Source organism: Ranitomeya variabilis, chromosome 5, assembly GCF_051348905.1.
Source record: "Ranitomeya variabilis isolate aRanVar5 chromosome 5, aRanVar5.hap1, whole genome shotgun sequence".
NCBI lineage: Eukaryota > Metazoa > Chordata > Amphibia > Anura > Dendrobatidae > Ranitomeya > Ranitomeya variabilis.
The window spans coordinates 682,268,601-682,283,220 of NC_135236.1; the positions used below are offsets into that span (position 1 = coordinate 682,268,601).

At 43.8% G+C, this 14,620-nt stretch overlaps 1 protein-coding gene across 1 annotated transcript in view; it reads right to left on the minus strand.

Annotated features, from left to right (window-relative positions):
- LOC143777112 (zinc finger CCCH-type antiviral protein 1-like) overlaps positions 1-14,620 on the minus strand; it is a 111,256-nt gene that overhangs the window by 67,611 nt on the left and 29,025 nt on the right. The gene's annotated exons all lie outside the window — the stretch shown is intronic.

Consider the following 14,620-nt stretch of genomic DNA (forward strand, 5'->3'; position numbering starts at 1 on the left):
CTCGTTCTGGACAATAGAGGAGGGGAAGTTAGTCGCCCCCTCGCACGGATAGAGACTAAATGGATTTGGACTCTAAAGACCATGTGTCCATATGGATTAAATCAAACCTGCAGTTTTGCTCCATTTCTTTGACATATCTGAGTTGATTTTTATCTCACCATGTTTTTAATTGTACTGATTTCATTTGCTTAATTTATAGAGTATCTTTGTGTCCTTCATCATTGTGAAAGCCACCACCAGCAGATTAGAAAAGCAGAAGAACCCAAGGTTAATAATTATAATTGGACATGGAAACGCCAACTCTTTTTGCTTGTAAACATGTGTATAGATAAGAGATGCAAATTTCCTTCTCTTTTTATAGCTAAGGACATGTTATTATTACGGCCTAGTATGAAGCTCCATGTGGGGTAAATTTTGTTGTTCTGATGGACTATTGCAGCCAATCATCTACCATTTTTTGTTTTTCTTCTTAATGATAAATGTAATTCATAATATGTACCACCTATGGTGCGATATGATTGCCTGTAGGGTTTCCACCATGTGATCTATACTACCTGGGTGGGTTATATTCTCTTAGGTGAAGACGAACGACTGAATATAGTCTCCCAGTGTGGGACTATGTCCAACCTTGGCTGTCTGAGGTCTCCGCTGTGCACAAGCGCCTGCCGGGCTGTTCTTGGGGCATCATTGGATGTGACTGTCCGTGTCGCGTCCCGGTCATGTGACTCAGTCTCGCCCACGTCAGACGTGGGCGGGGCTTGACTCGCGGCCGAGGGCGAGTCGAGTCGTGCGACTCCCCGGGAATGTGCCTGTTGGAGTGGGGTGCGCCGTGATAGCGCGACACCTTCTGGCCCCCCTTCCTTTTGGTTTTAAGCATAGATATTTGTTTTGCTCCACGTGGGGATTAGGTGTTTACAACAGAGGAAGGGGAGGAGTGAGTGTCATAAGAAATAGGTGATTGGTGGTGTAAGGAGGTTGCTTTCTCTGCTCCTTGCCTGGAACCACTTAGTCAGACAGCTGGGTTGTTGGGGGGAAGACTTTCTGCCCTGGACAGAGGGGATGTGGTGACTGCTGGGAAAAGAGAGGGGAGTGGTCAGAAAAGTGCAGGAGAGCGCGCCAGAGAGGGGACAGCGTGCCAGAGAGAAAGCAGGCTGCAGCGCCGTGCTCCCCATGACAGAGTGCTCCCCGTGAGGGCACTAAGGCTGGAGTGAGAGTGGGGACTTGGAAGCCTCCATAATCTGAGAAGACTCTTCCCCTAACAGTGCAGAGCCAGTGACTCAGTGCAGCCCTGGTGACCGCAGTGACAAGCAAAGATCCCTGTGTGTGATAAGTAACTGCCCAGTGTGTGTGTGACATCGTTACTACCTAGAAGCTGCCAGGCTTAGGGAGACTCCTGCAGCAGTGACGGAGAGACTGTGCTATTTCCTGGCTCCAGTTTCACTTTGAGAAGAACAGGCTGCAGAGGCTTAACCCCGGAGTCTCCAGGAGTCTCCAGTTCTCAGAAGACAGGAAAGACTTCAGGCTCTTCAAGTGCTGCTGGTGACTGCATCCACGTTGGAAAAAGGACCCTCCAGTCAGGACCTCCCTGGGCTGATAAGTTACAAGAACACTCGTTAACCCTTTCGATTCCGCTTAACTGTTTACTGTTTTACTCTATTAACCCCCTGTTTACTCCCTGCGAGGAGAATTTTTCCCCTGTTAACCCCTTCACCCCCAAGGGTGGTTTGCACGTTAGTGTTATGACCCCAATGGCAGAGGGTCTCAGAAATAATTACTAAGTCTGCAAACACAAAAACCAGCTCATAGGGCAGTGGTAACTGGGCTGACCATATATCTAATCCTAGCACCACAAATAGCAGCAGCCGGGGAACGTGCCTACGTTGATTCTAGACGTCTCGCGCCAGCCGGAGAACTAACTAACCCTAGAAGGGAAAAGAAAGACCTTTCTTGCCTCCAGAGAAAAGACCCCAAAAGTTGGATACAAGCCCCAACAAATAATAACGGTGAGGTAAGAGGAAAAGACAAACGTAGGAATGAGCTAGGTATTTAGCAAAGAGAGGCCCACTGACTAATAGCAGAATATAGGAAGATGACTTATATGGTCAGCAAAAAATCCTATCAAAAATATCCACGCTGGAAATTCAAGAACCCCCGAACCGTCTAACGGCCCGGGGGGAGAACACCAGCCCCCTAGAGCTTCCAGCAAGGTCAGGAATCACATTTAGTACAAGCTGGACAAAAATGAGAGCAAGCAAATAACCCAAAAAACAAAGAAGCAGGACTTAGCTTAATTTTGCACGAACCAGGACCAGCAGATAGGAGCAAACAGAAAGGATCTGATTACAACGATGCCAGGCACTGGACTAAGGATCCAGAAGGTTTATATAGCAACACCCCTGGACTAACGACCCAGGTGGGTGCAAACTGAGGGAAGAAAATCCCAGAGTCATATCACTAGTAACCACAAGAGGGAGCCAAAAAGTCTAATTCACAACAGTACCCCCCCCTTAAGGAGGGGTCACCGAACCCTCACCAAGACCACCAGGGCGATCAGGATGATCAGCGTGAAAGGCACGAACTAAATCGGCCGCATGCACATCAGAGGCAACCACCCAGGGATTATCCTCCTGACCATAGCCCTTCCACTTGACCAGATACTGAAGCCTCCGTCTGGAGAGACGAGAATCCAAGATCTTCTCCACCACGTACTCCAACTCGCCCTCAACCAACACCGGAGCAGGAGGCTCAGCAGAAGGAACCACAGGCACAACGTAGCGTCGCAACAAAGACCTATGGAACACGTTGTGAATGGCAAATGACACCGGAAGATCCAAGCGAAAGGACACTGGATTAAGGATTTCCAATATCTTGTAAGGACCGATTAAGCGAGGCTTAAATTTAGGAGAGGAGACCTTCATAGGAACAAATCGAGAAGACAGCCACACCAAATCCCCAACACGAAGTCGGGGACCCACACCGCGGCGACGGTTGGCAAAACGCTGAGCCTTCTCCTGTGACAATTTTAAGTTGTCCACCACATGATTCCAAATCTGCTGCAACCTATCCACCACAGAATCTACCCCAGGACAGTCAGAAGGCTCCACATGTCCCGAGGAAAAACGAGGATGGAAACCAGAGTTGCAGAAAAATGGTGAAACCAAAGTAGCGGAACTAGCCCGATTATTAAGGGCAAACTCAGCCAACGGCAAGAAGGTCACCCAATCATCCTGATCTGCCGAAACAAAACACCTCAAATAAGCCTCCAGAGTCTGATTAGTTCGCTCCATTAGTCCATTAGTCTGAGGATGAAAGGCAGACAAGAATGACAAATCAATGCCCATCCTAGCACAAAAGGATCGCCAGAACCTGGAAACAAACTGGGATCCTCTGTCAGACACAATATTCTCAGGAATGCCGTGTAAACGAACCACATTCTAAAAGAACACAGGAACCAGATCGGAAGAGGAAGGCAGCTTAGGCAAAGGCACCAAATGGACCATTTTCGAAAAGCGATCACATACCACCCAGATGACAGACATACCCTGAGACACCGGGAGATCAGAAATGAAATCCATGGAAATGTGTGTCCAAGGCCTCTTCGGGACAGGCAAGGGCAAGAGCAACCCGCTGGCACGAGAACAGCAAGGCTTAGCTCGAGCACAAGTCCCACAGGACTGCACAAATGACCGCACATCCCGTGACAAGGAAGGCCACCAAAAGGACCTAGCCACCAGATCTCTGGTGCCAAAAATTCCCGGATGACCTGCCAACACCGAGGAATGAACCTCGGAAATGACTCTGCTGGTCCACTTATCAGGAACAAACAGTCTGTCAGGTGGACAAGAGTCAGGTCTACCAGCCTGAAATCTCTGTAACACGCGTCGCAAATCAGGAGAAATGGCTGACAAGATTACTCCCTCTTTAAGAATACCAACTGGTTCTGCGACTCCCGGAGAGTCAGGCACAAAGCTCCTTGAAAGAGCATCAGCTTTCACATTCTTTGAACCTGGTAAATACGAGACCACAAAGTCAAAACGGGAGAAAAACAATGACCAGCGGGCCTGTCTAGGATTCAGGCGTTTAGCAGACTCGAGATACATCAAATTTTTGTGATCAGTCAAGACCACCACACGATGTTTAGCACCCTCGAGCCAATGACGCCACTCCTCAAATGCCCACTTCATGGCCAGCAACTCCCGATTGCCAACATCATAATTCCGCTCAGCAGGCGAAAACTTCCTAGAGAAGAAAGCACATGGTCTCATTACCGAACAACCAGGGCCTCTCTGTGACAAAACGGCCCCTGCCCCAATCTCAGAAGCATCCACTTCGACCTGAAAGGGAAGTGAGACATCAGGCTGGCACAAAACAGGCGCCGAAGTAAACCGGCGTTTCAACTCCTGGAACGCCTCCACGGCTGAAGGAGCCCAGTTAGCAACATCAGAACCTTTCTTGGTCATATCCGTCAAAGGTTTAACAACGCTAGAAAAATTAGCGATAAAACGACGGTAGAAGTTAGCAAAACCCAAGAACTTCTGAAGACTCTTAACTGACGTGGGTTGAGTCCACTCATGAATAGCTCGGACCTTGACTGGGTCCATCTCCACAGCAGAAGGGGAAAAAATAAACCCCAAAAGGGAACCTTCTGTACTCCAAAGAGACACTTTGAGCCCTTAACAAACAAAGCATTCTCACGCAAAACCTGAAAAACCATCCTGACCTGCTCCACATGTGAGTCCCAATCTTCAGAGAAAACCAGAATATCATCCAGATAAACAATCATAAATTTATCCAGATACTTCCGGAAAATATCATGCATAAAGGACTGAAACACTGAGGGAGCATTAGAGAGCCCAAAAGGCATCACCAAGTACTCAAAATGACCTTCGGGCGTATTAAATGCAGTCTTCCATTCATCTCCTTGCTTAATGCGCACAAGGTTGTACGCACCACGAAGATCTATCTTGGTGAACCACTTGGCACCTTTAATCCGGGCAAACAAGTCTGACAACAGAGGCAAAGGATACTGAAATTTAACAGTGATTTTATTCAGAAGCCGATAGTCAATACAAGGTCTCAAAGATCCGTCCTTCTTGGCCACAAAAAAGAATCCCGCACCAAGAGGGGAAGAGGATGGACGAATATGTCCCTTCTCCAGAGACTCCTTGATATACGAACGCATTGCGGCATGCTCAGGTACAGACAGATTAAATAATCTTCCCTTAGGAAATTTACTACCTGGAATCAAATCTATAGCGCAGTCACAGTCCCTATGAGGAGGCAGAGCACTGGATCTGGACTCGCTGAATACATCCTGATAATCAGACAAATACTCAGGAACTTCCGAAGGAGTGGAGGAAGCAATAGACACCGACAGGGAATCGCAATGAATTCCCTGACAGCCCCAACTTGACACAGATATTGCCTTCCAATCCAGGACTGGATTGTGGGTCTGTAACCATGGCAGACCCAAAACGACCAAATCATGCATTTTATGCAGAACAAGAAAACGAATCACCTCCCGATGTTCAGGAGTCATGCACATGGTTACCTGCGTCCAAAACTGCGGTTTATTTTCCGCCAATGGCGTAGCATCAATACCTCTAAGAGGAATAGGATTTACCAACGGTTCAAGAACAAAACCACAGCGCTTGGCAAATGACAGATCCATAAGACTCAGGGCAGCACCTGAATCCACAAAAGCCATAACAGGGTAAGAAGACAATGAGCAAATTAAAGTCACAGACAAAATAAATTTAGGTTGCAAATTACCAATGGCGACAGGACTAACAACCCTTGTAAGGCGTTTAGAGCATGCTGATATAACATGTGTAGAATCTCCACAGTAAAAACACAACCCATTCTGACGTCTTTGATTTTTCCGCTCATTTCTAGTCTGAATTCTATCACATTGCATTAAATCAGGTGTTTGTTCAGACAACACCACCAGAGGATTAGCGGTTTTGCGCTCCCACAAACGCCGGTCAATTTGAATAGCCAGCGCCATGGAATCATTCAGACTTGTAGGAATGGGGAAACCCACCATCACATTCTTAATGGCTTCAGAAAGGCCATTTCTGAAATTTGCGGCCAGAGCACACTCATTCCACTGAGTAAGCACGGACCATTTCCGAAATTTTTGGCAATACACTTCAGCTTCATCCTGGCCCTGAGAAATAGCCAGCAAGGCTTTTTCTGCCTGAACTTCAAGATTGGGTTCCTCGTAAAGCAATCCGAGCGCCAGAAAAAACGCATCAATATTTGCCAATGCCGGATCTCCTGGCGCTAGCGAGAAAGCCCAATCCTGAGGGTCGCCCCGTAAAAAAAAAATAACAATTTTAACTTGCTGAGCTGAATCTCCAGATGAACGGGGTCTCAGAGAAAGAAACAATTTACAATTATTCTTGAAATTCCTAAACCTAAATCGGTCTCCAGAAAACAGTTTAGGAATAGGTATTTTAGGTTCAGACATAGGACTACTGGTAACAAAATCTTGTATGCCCTGCACACGAGCAGCAAGCTGGTCTACACTTGTAATCAAGGTCTGGACATTCATGTCTGCAGCAAGCACAAGCCACTCAAAGGTAAAGGGGAGGAAGAGAGGAAGAAAAAAAAAAAAAACTCAGAATTTCCTTTCTTATTATCCCACTTCTGCAATGCATTAAACATTCAATGTGGGCCTGGCATACTGTTATGACCCCAATGGCAGAGGGTCTCAGAAATAATTACTAAGTCTGCAAACACAAAAACCAGCTCATAGGGCAGTGGTAACTAGGCTGACCATATATCTAATCCTAGCACCACAAATAACAGCAGCCGGGGAACGTGCCTACGTTGATTCTAGACGTCTCGCGCCAGCCGGAGAACTAACTAACCCTAGAAGGGAAAAGAAAGACCTTTCTTGCCTCCAGAGAAAATACCCCAAAAGTTGGATACAAGCCCCCAACAAATAATAACGGTGAGGTAAGAGGAAAAGACAAACGTAAGAATGAGCTAGGTATTTAGCAAAGAGAGGCCCACTAGCTAATAGCAGAATATAGTAAGATAACTTATAAGGTCAGCAAAAACCCTATCAAAAAAGATCCACGCTGGAAATTCAAGAACCCCCGAACCGTCTAACAGCCCGGGGGGAGAACACCAGCCCCCTAGAGCTTCCAGCAAGGTTAGGAATCACATTTAGTACAAGCTGGACAAAAATGAGAGCAAGCAAATAACCCAAAAAACAAAGAAGCAGGACTTTTGCACGAACCAGGACCAGCAGATAGGAGCAAACAGAAAGGATCTGATTACAACGATGCCAGGCACTGGACTAAGGATCCAGAAGGTTTATATAGCAACACCCCTGGACTAACGACCCAGGTGGGTGCAAACTGAGGGAAGAAAATCCCAGAGTCATATCACTAGTAACCACAAGAGGGAGCCAAAAAGTCTAATTCACAACAGTTAATGACCGGGCCAATTTTTACAATTCTGACCACTGTCCCTTTATGAGGTTATAACTCTGGAACGCTTCAACGGATCTTGGCGATTCTGACATTGTTTTCTCATGACATATTGTACTTCATGTTAGTGGTAACATTTATTCGATATAACTTGCGATTATTTGTGAAAAAAACAGAAATTTGGCGAAAATTTTGAAAATTTCGCAATTTTTCAACTTTGAATTTTTATGCCCTTAAATCACAGACATATGTCATGCAAAATACTTAATAAGTAACATTTCCCACATGTCCACTTTACATCAGCACAATTTTGGAACCCACATTTTTTTTTTATAGGGAGTTACAAGGGTTAAAATTTGACCAGAAATTTCTCATTTTTACAACACCATTTTTTTTTAGGGACCACATCTCATTTGAAGTCATTTTGAGGGGTCTATATGATAGAAAATACCCAAGTGTGACACCATTCTAAAAACTGCACCCCTCAAGGTGCTCAAAACCACATTCAAGAAGTTTATTAACCCTTCAGGTGTTTCACAGGAATTTTTGGAATGTTTAAATAAAAATTAACATTTAATTTCACACAAAATTTATTTCAGCTCCAATTTGTTTTATTTTACCAAGGGTAACAGGAGAAAATGGACCCCCCAAAGTTGTTGTACAATTTGTCCTGAGTACACTGATACCCCATATGTGTGGGTAAACCACTGTTTGGGCGCATGGCAGAGCTCGGAAGGGAAGGAGCGCCATTTGACTTTTCAATGCAAAATTGACTGGAATTGAGATGGGACGCCATGTTGCGTTTGGAGAGCCCCTGATGTGCCTAAACATTGAAACCCCCTACAAGTGACACCATTTTGGAAAGTAGACCCCCTAAGGAACTTATCTAGATGTGTGGTGAGCACTTTGACCCACCAAGTGCTTCACAGAAGTTTATAATGTAGAGCCGTAAAAATAAAAAATAATATTTTTCACAAAAATGATCTTTTCGCCCCAAATGTTTTATTTTCCCAAGGGTAAGAGAAGAAATTGGACCCCAAAAAATGTTGTGCAATTTGTCCTGAGTACGCTGATACCCCATATGTGGGTGTAAACCATTGTTTGGGCGCATGGCAGAGCTTGGAAGGGAAGGAGCGCCATTTGACTTTTCAATGCAAAATTGACTGGAATTGAGATGTGTTGTGAGAACTTTGAACCCCCAAGTGTTTCACTACAGTTTATAACGCAGAGCCGTGAAAATAAAAATTCTTTTTTTTTTCACAAAAATGATTTTTTAGCCCCCAGCTTTACATTTTTACAAGGGTTACAGAATAAATTGGACCCTAAAAGTTGTTGTTCAATTTGTCCTGAGTACGCTGATACCCCATATGTGGGGGGGAACCACTGTTTGGGCGCATGACAGAGCTCGGAAGCGAAGGAGCGCCATTTGGAATGCAGACTTAAATGGATTGGTCTGCAGGCGTCACGTTGCATTTGCAGAGCCCCTGATGTACCCAAACAGTACAAACCCCACACAAGTGACCCCATATTGGAAACTAGACCTCCCAAGGAACTTATCTAGATGTGTTGTGAGAACTTTGAACCCCCAAGTGTTTCACTACAGTTTACAACGCAGAGCCGTGAAAATAAAACATATTTTTTTTCCCACAAAAATGATTTTTAGCCCCCCAAATTTTTATTTTTCCAAGGATAACAAGAGAACTTGGACCCCAGAAGTTGTTGTTCAATTTGTCCCTAGTACGCCGATACCCCATATGTTGGGGTAAACCCCTTTTTGGACGCACGGGAGAGCTCGGAAGGGAAGGAGCACTGTTTTACTTTTTCAACGCAGAATTGGCTGGAATTGAGATTGGACGCCATGTCGCGTTTGGAGAGCCCCTGATGTGCCTGAACAGTGGAAACTCCCCAATTCTACCTGAAACCCTAACCCAAACACACCCCTAACCCTAATCCCAACGGTAACCCTCACCACACCCCTAACCCTGACACACCCCTAACTCTAATCCCAACCGTAAATGTAATCCAAACCCTAACCCTAACTTTACCTCCAACCCTAACCCTAGCCCTAACCCTAACTTTAGCCCAAACCCTAACCCTAGCCCTAACCCTAGCCCTATTGGGAAAATGGAAATAAATACATTTTTTTAATTTTATTATTTTTCCCTAACTAACGGGGTGATGAAGGGGGGGTTTGATTTACTTTTATAGCGTTTTTTATATCGGATTTTTATGATTGGCAGCCGTCACACACTGAAAGACGCTTTTTATAGCAAAAAAGTTTTTGCATCTCCACATTTTGAGACCTATAATTTTTCCGTATTTTGGTCCACAGAGTCATGTGAGGTCTTGTTTTTTGCGGGACGAGTTGACGTTTTTATTGGTAACATGTTCGGACACGTGACCGTTTTTTATCACTTTTTATTCCGATTTTTGTGAGGCAGAATGACCAAAAACCAGCTATTCATGAATTTCTTTTGGGAGAGGCGTTTATACCGTTCTGCGTTTGGTAAAATTGATAAAGCAGTTTTATTCGTCGGGTCAGTACGATTACAGCGATATCTCATTTATATCATTTTTTTATGTTTTGGCGCTTTTATACGATAAAAACTATTTTATAGAAAAAATAATTATTTTGGTATCGCTTTATTCTCAGGACTGTAACTTTTTTATTTTTTTGCTGATGATGCTGTGTTTTCGCGACGTGTTTTTTGCGGGACAAGATGACGTTTTCAGCGGTACCATGATTATTTATATCCGTCTTTTTGATCGCGTGTTATTCCACTTTTTGTTCGGCGGTATGGTAATAAAGCGTTGTTTTTTGCCTCGTTTTTTTTTTTTTTTTCTTACGGTGTTTACTGAAGGGGATAACTAGTGGGGCAGTTTTATAGGTTGGGTCGTTACGGACGCGGCGATACTAAATATGTGTACTTTTATTGTTTTTTTTTTTTATTTAGATAAAGAAATGTATTTATGGGAATAATATTTTTTTTTTATTATTATTTATTTAGGAATTATTATTTTATTTTTTTTACACATGTGGAATTTTTTTTTTTTACTTTTTTACTTTGTCCCAGGGGGGGACATTACAGATCGATGATCTGATAGTGTGCACAGCACTCTATCAGATCACCGATCTCACATCGGTGCAGGCTTACCAGCGTCTGCTCTGAGCAGGCACTCGGTAAGCCACCTTTCTCCCTGCAGGACCTGGATGCTGCGGCCATCTTGGATCCGGGACCTGCGGCGAGGAAGGAGGTAGGAGACCCTCGGAGCAACGCGATCACATCGCGTTGCTCCGGGGGTCTCAGGGAAGCCCGCAGGGAGCCCCCTCCCTGCGCGATGCTTCCCTATACCGCCGGTACACTGCGATCATGTTTGATCGCGGTGTGCCGGGGGTTAATGTGCCGGGGGCGGTCCGTGACCGCTCCTGGCACATAGTGCCGGATGTCAGCTGCGATATGCAGCCGACACCCGGCCGCGATCGGCTGCGCTCCCCCCGTGAGCGCGGCCGATCGCGTATGACGTACTATCCCGTCGGTGGTCCTACGGGCCCACCCCACCTCGACGGGATAGTACGTCAGATGTCAGGAAGGGGTTAATAAATCCCTTTCAACAGTTGGTCTGGCTGTTCCGTGGTGACATACGCAACCCTGCACCCTATTGCACTGGTACTAGGTAAAAGGAACGCCCAATATTTAAATCTCACATGTGCCTGTTGGCAAACGATTGGTCCTTTGATGTATGGGTGGAGAATAAGGTTAAAAAACATGATCAGCCACACAACCAACCAGTAACAACGTTAGAAAGTGGGATTTATTATGTGATTTGTGATTGGGGCAGCTTGAACATAAAGCTGTGCTCTTGCTGGTGTGATACCAACCCCCGGAAGAAGGCTGAACGCCAAAACGTGCGTCGGGGCTGGCACCATCACCCACAGGAGGTAAATTCTATCTTTGCACTACATATACTATCCATATAGGATTGTTAGTTATTATTGTATACCTCGTGTCTTAGAGATATCCTCTTACAGCTTTATAGTCTGTCTGAGGGACAATCATTGGGGATCTTAGACATGCGCAGCCTCCTGTGGTTATAAATGTGTGTGGTGGAGCCATTTGGGTTTCCCACTCTTTTAATCTTTTGTGTGTATTTTTTCAATGTATATTTTTTTATATGTAATAAAGATTTATACTTTTCTAAATTTATGTTTGGGTTCATATGTGCTTATCGGATTAATTTAATCTATTGAACCTATTGATGGGTCCATTACCTAGTGGAGGCATATATGTATTTCTATAGAGATAAATATATATTTTGTTATAATGCCCCAAATAGTGACTTCAACACTTCTGCTAACTGTATTTTTATATGTATAGTGATATCATTAAAAATTACTCCAGTAATAAGATTTCAAATTACGTTTAAGCCATTACATATATATGTATAAGATATTTCAATTGTTTTGTTTCTGTATGAATTTGATATTTAATCTCATCTTTTATTTTTCTTTAGAATTTTCATTTCAAAGCAGAATTTGATCAAGAACCTCTTACATGGATTTATGTCTTCATTTACACAGGAAGTTGTATTAAATGCATGGTTTTATATATTTAACACTTAAAAAATAATATATAACTAAATCGTTTTATATGTGCGTAACACCCACGTCGTGTTTTTTGTGTGATGTTAATATTTCCTAATATTTTGCAGAATTATTTATTTGCAGCATGACATGTTTCATTACAGTCGCAGCATGTGACATTTGGACTTTGGGCTAATAATTAGGATACCGTAACCCTATTTTCAGTTTGTGTAATTTAAAGCGCTTGTAACCTCAGTGAAAAGAAATTCTGAGAGACCTCAACCCTTGTAGTCAAAGAAATTGTTTAGGCCTCTTAAGTTCCAGGGTTTGGGTACAATTGTAACCCCTGCACCAAGTGTAGCTGCAACTCATGCCCACTTAGGCTATGTTCACATTTGCGTTGTGCGCCGCAGCGCACAACGCAAACAAAAACGCGGTAAAACGCATGCACAACGCTGCGTTTTGCGCCGCATGCGTCTTTTTTTCATTGATTTTGGACGCAGCAAAAATGCAACTTGCTGCGTCCTCTGCGCCCCGACGCGGGCGCCGCAGGGACGCATGCGGCGCCAAACGCAAGTGCACCGCATGTGCATGCGCCCCCATGTTAAATATAGGGGCGCATGATGCATGCGGCGCCGCTGCGGCGCCCGACGCTGCGGCGAGGACCGCAAATGTGAACGTAGCCTTATCTTATGTGTCCTTCTATCTATAAAATGCTTTATAAAGTTATGTTCTGTGTATTTGGGAAATATTCAAATCAATATTAAGATATTAAATGTAACAGTTTACAATGTGCATTGATAATTAGGATGCAATAATTTGGGTTAATATATACAGTGGAGAAAAAAAGCATTTACTCAGCCACCAATTGTGCAAGTTCTCCCACTTATAAAGATGAGAGAGGCCTGTAATTGACATCATAGGTGACCACAACTATCAGAGTCACAATGAGAAAACAAATCCAGAAAATCACCTTGTCTGATCTGTCATGATTTATTTTGCAAATTAAGGTGGAAAATAAGTATTTGGTTACCTAAAAACATGCAAGATTTCTGGCTCTCACAGACCTGTAACTTCTTCTTTAAGAGTCTCCTCTGTCCTCCCCTCATTACCTGTAGTAATGGCTCCTGTTTAAACTTGTTATCAGTATAAAAAGACACCTGTGCACACCCTCAAACAGTCTGACTCCAAACTCCACTATGGTGAAGACCAAAGAGCTGTCAAAGGACACCAGAAACAAAATTGTAGCCCTGCACCAGGCTGGGAAGACTGAATCTGCAATAGCCAACCAGCTTGGAGTGAAGAAAGCAACAGTGGGAGCAATAATTAGAAAATGGAAGACATACAAGACCACTGATAATCTCCCTCGATCTGGGGCTCCACGCAAAATCCCACCTCGTGGGGTCAGAATGATCACAAGAACGGTGAGCAAAAATCCCAGAACCACGCGGGGGGACCTAGTGAATGAACTGCAGAGAGCTGGGACCAATGTAACAAGGCCTACCATAAGTAACACACTACGCCACCATGGACTCAGATCCTGCAGTGCCAGACGTGTCCCACTGCTTAAGCCAGTACATGTCCGGGCCCGTCTGAAGTTTGCTAGAGAGCATTTGGATTAACCAGAAGAGTATTGGGAGAATGTCCTATGGTCTGATGAAACCAAAGTAGAAACAAAACTTGTTGTGTTTGAAGGAGACAGAATGCTGCGTTGCATCCAAAGAACACCATACCTACTATGAAGCATGGGGGTAGCAACATCATGCTTTGGGGTTGTTTCTCTACAAAGGGACCAGGACGACTGATCCGTGTACATGAAAGAATGAATGGGGCCATGTATCATGAGATTTTGAGTGCAAACCTCCTTCCATCAGCAAGGGCATTGAAGATGAAACATGGATGGGTCTTTCAGCACGATAATGATCCCAAGCACACCACCAGGGCAATGAAGGAGTGGATTGGTAAGAAGCATATGAAGGTCTCCAGATCTCAACGCCACAGAAAACGTTTCTCCTCTGTCATTGCCATCAAAGGATATATAACAAAATATGGAGATGAACTTTTGTTAATGACCAAATACTTATTTTCCACCATAATTTTCAAATAAATCTTTCCAAATCAGACAAGGTGATTTTCTGGATTTGTTTTCTCGTTGTGACTCTCATAGTTGTGGTCAACCTATGATGTCAATCACAGGCCTCGCTCATCTTTATAAGTGGGAGAACGTGCACCATTGGTGGCTGACTAAATACTTTTTTCCCCCACTGTATACATGTATTCATACCTTCCTATATATTTCACAGTCTGAGTGATATGTGACAGATGAGCGCAAGAGCAGCAGCTAAGAGAGAATATATCATAAGAATTACATGGGATGTGTGATGTATGAGAGGCCTGGGAAATAATACAAATCAGTATAATTATTAGAATATTAAGATACATAATGAAACATTATCTACTCAACATATATTTCTATATAGTAATTATTTCTTGATTTAGTTAATTTTGGATAAGTGTAATCTCATCAAAATTGTTGATAATGAAAATCAAATTTTTTCCAAATGATAATTTTATAGTATTCAATGTTATTTTATAA